Source organism: Heterocephalus glaber, unplaced genomic scaffold (genome assembly GCF_053883595.1).
Source record: "Heterocephalus glaber isolate CG9 unplaced genomic scaffold, H.glaber_assembly_v1.0 deba00001442, whole genome shotgun sequence".
NCBI lineage: Eukaryota > Metazoa > Chordata > Mammalia > Rodentia > Bathyergidae > Heterocephalus > Heterocephalus glaber.
Genome location: NW_028258296.1, coordinates 26,096,966 through 26,107,959, shown reverse-complemented (window position 1 = coordinate 26,107,959; position 10,994 = coordinate 26,096,966). Strand labels below are relative to the sequence as shown.

Sequence of the window (10,994 nt, the reverse complement as noted above, 5' to 3'; positions counted from 1 at the left end):
AGTTCCATGAGGGCATGGATAATGCCTGCCACTCACCTACTGTATTCTGACAGGAAGCATATCACAAAGGTGATGGTTCATAAATATCTATGAACTGAATGTTCAGCACCAAAGACGTGTGCAGTAGACATTTGCTGAATGAATCAATGAATGTGTGTTCTCAAAAGAATAGGCAAGAAAACATAGGTCCATAAGCTTCTAATGATTCATAAGCAGACAAACAAAAAACTTTCTAAAATAAAAGATATATTTTTCTCAATGCAAAGCCTATCACATGTCAAAGGAAATGACACATGTACCAACACTAGTTTTCTGCTTTTGTTTTTAAGAAAGAAGGCCTTTATTTCCTTGTTTAAAGATGAAGCTGAGTGAGTTCATTGCTTATTGGTGATTAATTGAAGACACCAAATCCCATACTCTTATCTCACTCCTTCAAGTCTTCCTTGGATTCAACCTTGGGTGCTGCCACCAAGCAGCAGAAGCAGGAGTGGTGACAATGGCCTCAGGGCAGTAGGCACAAATGTCAGTAGACCAGCTGAAAAGGCTTTGATCTTTTTGGCAAATATGAAACTGTACTAAGACCTACTTCTACCCATTGATGATAGGAGAGGGTATGGATGTAGTTATTGAGTAACCATTTCACAGACAGACACCCTTCCAGAAAGCAAGAATACAAATTTTCCTCTGTGATGTCAAACTTGAAGAATATAAATATTGAACACTTTGTTGGATGATCAGCTAAGTGGAGAAGGGAAGATGTTCAGCATGTTCAGCAGTGTGGCAGCTTCACTGCTCCCACTTTGTCTTCAGTCACTATCAGGTGCACATTATTCAGCATTTCAATGGTGCAGTGCCCCTCAAGATTTTAATAATGATGCCTAAAACTTGGAAGAAGAAAATCTTGGGCCCCAGACCAGTGTTTTGGGCTAACACAATGATTTCACATGGGATATTTGTACCAGCACAGCTGACGGCTGGCACTTTATTGGCCAGAAGCATGTTCCTTATTGCAACAAGGACTTCCTTGGTGAATGCAAAACTCAAATTCCTTCTAGATACAAAGCAACTGTTTCTCCAGAGATGGGCTGTTTTCCCCATGCCTTTGCATTATGGAGATGCCTTTGCATTATTGCCTTGTGCATTATGGAGATCTTGCCCATCAGTACCACAGCCTCCCCTCAGAAGAACATGAAGATCTGCTTGGACCCCATATTGCCTGCTCCCACAATAAAGCATTTTGAATAATCATCCAAAAGTTGGATGATCTTAAGGAAGTAAATGGACTTTCAGATCACCTGTCTTCCCCAAGCATCCTGGAAGTATGTCAGGGATTACTATGCATGGTTCAAAGACAATGTCATTCTCATGAGGACTCCTGGAAAGAGAAAGCTCAGTATGAGTTTTGATACAAGCACTATGAGGGGCACATAAGTTATAAGTTCCAAAGCAAATGGCTTTTACTTGCTATTATCTCAATTTCCTATGGTTGCTATAACAAATTAGCAAATGCTTGGTGGCCTCACACAAAACAGATTTCTTCTCTTACAGTTCAAGAAGTCAGAAGTTAAAAATCAATTTCACTGGCATAAAGCAAGATATTGTCAGGGCTGGTTACTTCTGGAGTCTCCAGCAGAGAGTCTATTTTCTTGGGAAGCTTTAGTGGCCTTTGTATTCCTTGCTTTGTGGCCCACTTCCTTTGAAATTTAGATGTATCATTCCAGTCTCTGCTTCCATTATCACATGGGTTTCTCCTCTGTGTAGTGTAATCTCCTGCTCCTCCTTCTTGTAAAGACACTTATGATTATGACATTTAGCTGCTACACAGATAATCTAGGATAACATTCCCATTTCAACATCCTTAACTTAGTCATATCTACAAAGTTCCATATAAGGAAGTTTTGACAATTTCTGGAGATTAGGATGTAGATATCTTTGAGGCTCATTGTTTAGCCTACCACACAGATGTTTTGTAAAAATAAATTCATGCATGATTAATTCATTCTCAAAGTTTTTACAACATTCTTACTTTTCAGTGTATCTTTCCTTAACTCATTCTCTCTCTCTCTCTCTCTCTCTCTCTCTCTCTCTCTCTCTCTCTCTCTCTCTCTCTCTCTGTGAAGGTCTCACTGTATTGCTTAGGCTGGCCTGTGATATTTCTGCCTCAGCCTTCTAAATAGCTGGGATTATAGGCATTTTTGTCATCATTGTATTTATGTATGATTAATAAGGATAGATATTACAAATAATACAAAAATGAATTGAATCAAAGGCACATACATATATTTCTGAATGTTCCATAGATGGGATTACTGTAAGCCTGGCAATGCAGACAGAATTTTAGGATTGGGGTGTATATTAGGTAGTTTAGGAAGTAATTACCTAGTCCAGGACTGCCTCCTCACCCCTATTTTGGATTTTATCTAGATGTCCCCCCAAAGGTTCATGAAGGGCTTTGAGAGGAGACTGGATCATGGGTGTGCAATACTGGATTAGTCCACCAAGTGTGATATTAGGAGGTAAAGCCTAGTGGAAAAAAGTGGGTCACTGGGGGCACAACCTGGAAGTATATATCCTCCCTACTCCATTGAGCACTCTCAGCTTCCTGCTTGCCTTGCCATAGCTCTTTCTCTTCTGCCAGGCCCCTCTGCCATGTTGCCCTGCCTTGGAACCAGCCGACTATGGACTGAAACCTCCACAAACTGTGAACTAAAATAAACCTCTCTTTCTTTAACTTGTGGGCGTCAGATATTTTGTTCCAGCAATGAGAAAGTAACTAAGACAGATTCTGGTATGAGGGAAGTATGGTCATTTCTATAACTATACCTGATCATGTGGTTCAGAAGCCTTTGGAAATGGCTTGTGGGAGGGGCTTGGAAAGGTTTGGGGATGCCAGCTGGAGAAGCAACTCTAGAATGCTGTGAGTCAAGCTTCATGGGAGATTCTTGTTAGAGAGAAGACCAAATGCTGAAGGATAATGCAGCCAGTAAAGATCAGGCTCAGGAGGTTTCTGGCAATTAGACTCCAGGCTATGTATGTTATACTCTGTCCAAAAATTTGTCTGCATTTTGTTCATGTCTGGAGACTTTAAGAGAGACTGAGATTAAGGGCAGTGGACCAATTAATCTGGTGCAAGAAATTTCAGGGCAGTCTAATGTTAAGATGGTCTCATGGCTACTGTTGAGGGCTTTTAGCCAGCTATACCTTGTAAATCAAAAGCAAATGGCCCAGCAAAATGATTTAAAATTTTTTTAGTTTGGCAGAAAGGAAGCTCTGACAAAGTTGGGACCTGAAGAAATGGAACAAAGGAGAACTTGGTTGCTGAAAAGATTAGCATTACAAAGCCAAGTACTTTAGAACAAGACAATAAAAAGATAGCCTGAGAGCATCACAAGAGCCAGCAGGATGTCACCCTTTTCAGCTTCAAAATTGCAAAGATGAAAGATTTTGCTTTGAGAAGAGAACTCCAGGACACCATGTTCCAGAATGTCCATGGCCTAGGGAATTGTTCCTTAGGATTGAGTTCACAGCACTCAGCAATCCAGGCACTCAACCCCTACAGCCAAGAGAGGAAGCCTACTTCCTTCTCCTAGTAGAGAAGGCTACTTCCCTAGTTGGTGGCAGACCTTGCTGTCAACTACGTGGTGCCAGTTTTAGGCACATGCAGAAGGGAAGAGTTGTGGAGTCAGGAAGGCTTCTATCCAGATTTCAGAAGAAAGTCTGGGAGGCCAGGCAGTGTGCCTGGGAGAGCAGTATGAGAAGATGTGAGTGTGAAGTCGAAAGTACAGTGGAGACCTGAGAATGTTGGAGAAGCCAGGAAATGAGTCATCTGAGGAAATTTGCAAGGACTGTGCAAAGCTGGCCCAATGAGAACTAATACAGCCCCATCCCACAAACACAGGCACACACATACAGAGTATTGTCCTCAAACTCACGGAAGTAGGCTTGTACAGCCATATTAAGTTTATGGGATTGCATCCACAGTTAATTGAATGAGAAATAGACACTTCAAGCTAGACTAATGAGATTCATTCTTCTCAGGAACTTGAAATTTTACATTTAGATATGTAAATGCTACTCATGCTAAGCTAGCTCTTGATCTTGGGTAGTAATCTTTTGCCACAAATATGAAAAAAGCAGAGAAAAATAATTCACAGAATTAGAAGAGTAGAACAAATGTCCAAAGAAGGAGATGAGAGAACATGTAGCTCCACAGAGAAAGGAGTAGATGGAGAACATAGCTTTGAGCCCTACTCAGTTCTAGTTCATCATAAAGTTCAGTGGCATTCTACTCATCAATTTCTTGAGATAGCTTTATAATATTAGAATAACTCCATTTTCTCTTTCCTTCTATCCTTCTTTCCTTCCTTTCTTCTTCCTTCCTTCCTTCCCCTTCCCTCCCCCCTTCCTTCCTTCCTCATTTCACTAATTTTGAATATATATTTATTATTTGTAATAAAAATTCCTTTATTAAAGTAAGATAGAATCTTTGGTGATGAATACTATTCTGATACTAGAATAAGGACAAAGTTTATAAGAGCTTAGAAATCTAGAGCAAATATACACCTGCACAAGGAGAAAATTGGGAGGCATGATCTGGCCCCTGCTTTTATCTCTCTGGCCTCATTTTGGTCCATAATTCCCTTCCATTCTGTATTCTGCTCTCCCACTTATACTGCCATTTTTACTTATCTTGGGACATTCCAAGCTCCAGTACATTTCACCGAGTTTTCTCACCTGGACTCCTCCTCTTCAGCTCATCTATGTGGCCAGCTCATTCTCATCATACAGATCGGCTTTCAAATCTTTTCCTAACCTAATGTAGTTTCTTCCACAGCAAAACACTTTCATGTCACCCTATTCATTTCTTCCACAGTGCTTATCACAGTGTGAAATTGTCTTAGTTATGCATTTCACTGCTTGTTTGTTTAATGCAATTCTCCTCCTCACCCAGGACTGGATCGGGAGCTCTATGAGAGACTGGAATTTTATTGTTTTGTTCACAGTACCTAGAACTTTACCTACCACTTGGTAGGTAGTCAATAAATATTTATTGAGGAAATGAAAGAAAACTGCCTGATGTCAATGAAGTCTTCACAGAGGAGATGGGTTTTAGGTCAAGACATAAATAATAACCTAGAGTAGGCTAGGTTGTCAAATTCAGAAGGTGAGAGAATAATATGCATCCTCACAATGTGGGTTATGATAGTTAAGTTTCATTGTCAACTTGACAGTCTAGGAGCTGGGTAGGAGATTTCTTTTTTTTTTTTTTTTTGTAGTGAGAGTTGAACTCAGGGCTTTTGTGCTGAGCCCGTTTTACTTTTACTTACTTATTTTTTTAATTTTTAATTTTGAGACAGGGTCTTGCTAAATTGCCCAGGATGGCCTGAAATTTGCAAGCTTCCGCCTCAGTCTCCCAGAGTGCTAGGATTATGAGTGTGTGTTACCATGCCCAGCTCACCTAAGGGATTAGTAAAGCATATTTCTGGGTGTATCTGGGTGGGTCATGTGTGACTGTGGGTACCATATCTGGTCCCTAATCCCTTTCACTCTGGCACTGTTTCCTTGCTCTGCTTCCCGCCTGCCATGAGCTAAGCAGCTCTTCTCTGCTATGATGTTCTTTTTTTAATTTTTTAATTTTTTTGGATTCTGGGGATCGAGGTTGGGTCCTTGCGCTTGCGCAGCAGGCGATGAAACCACTGAGCTAAATCCCCAGCCCAATTTTTTTTTTTTTTTTTTGGTTTCGGGGATCGAACTCCGGTTCTTGCGCTTATGCAGCAGGCAGTGAAACCACTGAGCTAAATCCCCGGCTGCCATGATGTTTTTGCCTTGAAGCCAGCTCCCCTGGACCGAATGCCCTGACAGCCAAATTAAATCACTTCTCCTTTAAGTTGTGGGTGCCAGAAATTGAGTCCCAGCAATGAGAAACTTGACCAATACAGGAGTACAAGGTGGAGAGGAGTGGGGAAGGATGGGAGGGAGGTAATATTGGAGAGCAAGCTGGGTATGTAGGTTGGGGACCAAATAATAAGATTTTAGAACTATGCCAAAGAGCTTGAGTTTATCCTTGGGTGACTGGAGCCATTGGTTAAATCTGAGTAATGAAGCCTTGTATGTTAGATTTCCACTGTGTTGCCATAACAAATTATTGTAACTTTAAACAATAACTGTAGGTTAGAAGACTGACATGGGCCTTAGTGGGCTAAAATAAAAGTGTCAGCAGGGCTATGTTTATTACTGGAGCCTCTAAGGAAGATCTGCTCCCAAGCTCATTTGAGTTGTCAGAGGAATCCAGTTCCTTGTGGTTATAGTACTGTGGTTTCATCTTTTGCTGGCCTTCATCTGAGTGTCATCCTTACTGTTCTTGCATATGAATGTTCCATCTCAAAGCCATAACTGTTATGTTAACACTGAATCCATCTTTCCCTTTGTATCCCTCCAACATTCCCTTTTTGTTATGTCTCATTTCTTCCACTGTCTCTCTGAGACTATAGCTGAAGAAAATTCTGTAATTTTAAAGGACTTGTGATTAAATTGGGCCCCACTCAGATATTACAAGAGAATCTCCCAATCTTAAGGTCTAAAACCATAATTATTTTGGCATGTAATTTAACATAACAAAGGCTCCAGGGATTAGAGTACCTTTTGGGCATGGGGTACTATACCTTCAAAAGCTGTGGTCACATTTTCTTCTCAGGTTATTTAACAGGTTGTGAAGTAAGTTAAGTTGAATCGAGGTAGGGGAAGACTTGTAGCTGGCTGACTACTCTGGGTCTGTCATGTGAAGGACTAAAATAATCCAGAAGGGCTAGAACTAAGGAATATTGAATAGATTTTATCTTCAAGGTTGGTTACAGATTAAATATAGAGCCATGGTCAAGTGGACTCTGGAGTGGCTCTTGGGTAGTACCATTTGGTGGAATAGGGTGTAAGGAGCAGGGTCAAGGGAAAGATGATAGATTTCCTGTGGCACTGAAAATACCCCCACATTTTGCTGATGAGTAACTCATAATTAGAAAATTATTTAAATGATTCTATTGATCATTTTTAACAAAGTATTCTTTCTAGCGGTTCTCAACATATTAAGAGGATATTACTGGGGCCGGGGATTTAGCTCAGTGGTTTCACCGCCTGCTGTGCAAGCGCAAGGACCTGAGTTCGATCCCTGGTACCAAAAAAAAGAAAAAAAAACAAAGAGGATATTATTTAAAAACAAAATTACCGATATTTACCCACTCCTATGTTTTTCTTTACATAAAGCCTTAATAAGAGCTGTAAAATCCTTGTTTCTAGATCTTTGTAAATAGCGCTATATTTATTTCTATCTTCTATTGAAGAGCACAAATAACTGCAATACCACAGAAGTTACTGAAGTTTTTGTAGATTATATAAGAATAAAAGGCACTATCCTTTGTGGCCTTAATCTGGGCTTTGGAGGGCAATATGAGTTTGTATTACACACAGCGCATAATTAGCACATATTTTAAGTTGGTTACTGTATTTCAGAAGAACAGCAAGACAAATCTATTTGCCTGGGCAATTAGGACATATAGGTTATAGCACAGGTTTGTTTGCTTTTAAGAAGTCATCTTTTACTGAATATTTTCTTTTACATATTTATTTATTTTGTGGTGTAAGGGTTGAAGCTAGGGCCCTACATCCCTAATCCTTTACTTTTTATTTTCAGACAGATTCTCATTAAACCATTCAATTGCCCAACATAGACTCAGACTTACAGTCCCCCTACCTCAGCCTTCCAGAGTGATGGGATTACAGGTGTGTGGCACAACACCTCCTTCTTTTACACTTTTAACTTTATGATAAACCAGAGAAGAGGGGATTATTATTATTCCTGTGGCCCAGAAAAGGAAACTAAGCCTAAGGAAGGCTGTATAACTTACCCTAAATTCCCTAACTAATAAGTAGTAGAGATAGAATTCAAACCCAGGATTATTTGAGTCTAAACTTCATGTTCTTTATACAGAGCTCGAAGGTCTTACTCTAGGAAGCCAGGAGAGGAAAGAAAACCTCCAAACTTCCACTTGCATGCTTTTAGTTTGAGTATTCTTCCTTGATCTCCCTGAGTACATCATTTCCTTTACTTCTCCATAGCTCCACATCCCTCTTTTGGGGATGTAGTTGTATTACATGGAAAACAATTTATAAGTTTAAAATTATGCTGTTCTGAGTAGCATGATGAATCTCATGCTAACCTGTATCATTTGGCCTGGGACAGGAATCACTTTGTATAGCTATGCACATTCTGTATGCTACCAGTCTGGCAGTTACTTAGTATTATCTTGGTTATCCTCAGATTGACTGTCCTGGTATCACAAGGCTGTGTTCAGGTAACCCTTATTGTACTTAATAATGTTCACAAAGCACAATGGTAGCAATGTTAGCAATTTGGATATGCCAAAAGGAAGTATAAAGTGTTTTAAGTATACGGGAGAAAGTTTATCATAGGTATGAATTATGATCGAAAAATACAGGGAAGGTTTGCCGTGACCCGCACAGCATAGGGTCTGAAGCCAGGGAGAGTGGTGGGAGATGAAGAAAAGATGATGAGACCATGATTACTCTTTTTTTTTTTTTTGGTACCAGGGATTGAACTCAGGTCTTTGCGCTTGCTCAGCAGGTGGCAAAACCACTGAGCTAAATACCCGGCTGTTCTTGATAGCTGGGACCAGGTGGAAGCATAGCTTGTCGGGAACTAATGGCCGCCTTTTATTTACTTATAGTGGAAGGCAAACAGGAAGAGAAAGCCGGGCAAATAGTGTTACGTGGCCTATGTGGCCTAGGCGGAAGGTAGCGTGACTTTCGCGATTGGGGCGTGCGCAGGTAGGGAATAGGGAAGGATACTGCGTAACTGTCTCCTGGGGCTGTGCTATCCAGGGTCTACAGTATGTCTGTTCGACTCTAATCTATGGAGGAGAAAGGAAGCAGGGAAGAGACAAAGGGCCATCTTCAGGCTCGGCCCGCGGCAAATATTTAAATTTTTTAAAACTGCTATTAGAGTAAAAGACATATTCCTATACATTCTCCCTCTAAATAGCCCTTCTTACTTCAAACACACTCAGTCCTTCATTATTGCCACTTTCTGAAGCAATCCTGAAAGTCTTCTTTTATGTCTTTAGTTGCACTGTTGTGGCTGCCTCCATGTCCTGAGTCAACTCAAAACGTTTCTCTTTCATGGTCATTTTGATTTTGGGGAAGATCTAGAAATTACACAGTGCCATATCTGGTGAATAAAGTGGATGAAAACATACTGCAATGTTTTTATCAGCCTGCTTTTCCTTTTGGATGGAATATGGCAGCAGCATTCACCACATTTTTTATCGCATCTCATAAAGATACTCACAAAAGAGGACTTCCAGAACAACTTCAGAAAATGGCAAGAACAGGGTCGAGAATTTAGGTCAGTAGTTTCGCCGCCTGTCTTGCAAGCGCAAGGTCCCAAGTTTGATCCCTGGTACCAAAGGAAAAAAAAAAAAGGAAAGAAAATGGCAAGAACAATGGGATAAATGTGTTTGAAGCAAGGGGGAGTATGTTGAAGGAGATTAATGCGAATGTGTCTTCTACTATAATAATTTTTTTATTTAAACACACACCACATTTTTTACTCAGCCCTTGTATTTATATAATATTGGAAAAACATAGGCATATTAGGATTTGGTATGATCTGTGGCTTCAGGCACCCCCTTGGGGTCATGGAGCATATCCCTCACAGATAAAGGTGTCACTGTAATTCACCCACTCAAAATGATTTCCATGTGCCTACTAAATGAATTTTAGTTCTCTTTTTTGGTACCAGGGATCAAACTTGGGACCTTGTGCTTGTGAGGCAGGTGGCGGAACCACTGAGCTAAATCCCCAGCCCTTTTAGTTCCCTTTTAATAAAGCCCTTTAATGTTGAGTAATTTACTAAGTATGTAGGAATATCTAAATTCTAATATGGTCTATTATTGGTAGCATTGTTCCTTTCTTATTCTGAAATGCATCCTTTTCTATTTGAGGAAATTTTATAGATTTATGAATGCAACTGGGTCGGCTTTACATCTTTTTATTTTTTTCACTGCAAACTTTTTATGTTTTCTTTGTTATTGAAGCTGATAATATGAAGCATTGAATATCAGAGATATAAAGTGTTTATATTTGTTGTGTCTCTTTTATTTCTTTCTTATTCACCAGTTCTGTAAATGGAGCTACAGAGTGTTATATTTTATTTTCTGCAGGCTACTGCTTGCTCTTTTAGTTTATGTTAGTGCAAATGTGTTTTTGCTTTTTCAAATAGAAAAACTGTAAAGAAAAAATTTTTTCACTCCATGTAAAAGGTTTGCTGTTGCTATCTCATTTTTAAAAACTGTTTTACATATTCAGTGTTTTAATATATTAAAAGAATAGTATTTATAATTAATGTATATTGAGATTGACTATGGAGTGAAATTCTCTAATATATATAAGCTTCCTGGTTTGGAGAGGCCGGAGGTGTAGTTCAATGGTACGGCATGTGCCTAGCATGCACAAGGCTCTAGGTTCAACCTCCAATACCATAAAAATAAATGAATGAATGTAAAAAATAAACAACTAAGATTTCTGATTTGGGTAAGAACATACCATCTCAAGATCAGTTACTTTATCCATAAAGCGCACCAAGAAAAGTCTTATAACTTAAAACATAGCAATATTTTCACCTGTTATTTGTCATGTTAGAGTGCTATCATAAAGAATTCTTCCAGAATTTTCCAATAATCTTTAAATAACTGAAAATTATCCTGTATTACATCAATTGTTTCTGTAAGATTATATATTTAATATTGATGGAGATGAACAAATTAATGGATCTTTTCTGTACCAGGGATCAAACTCAAGTCCTTGCGCTTGCGCGGCAGGCAGCAGAAGCACTGAGCTAAATCCCTGGCCCCTAAAGGATCTTTTCTTACAAGCATATTAATCAAATAGGAAAGAAGCACAGGAGAGAATGACTAACTCGCGCA

General features: G+C 39.5%; 1 pseudogene; it reads right to left on the bottom strand.

The window, feature by feature from the left end:
- Positions 1 to 639: 639 nt before the first annotated feature.
- LOC101701208 (large ribosomal subunit protein uL10 pseudogene) lies at positions 640 to 10,641 on the bottom strand (annotated as a pseudogene).
- Between the last annotated feature and the right edge of the window lie 353 nt (positions 10,642 to 10,994).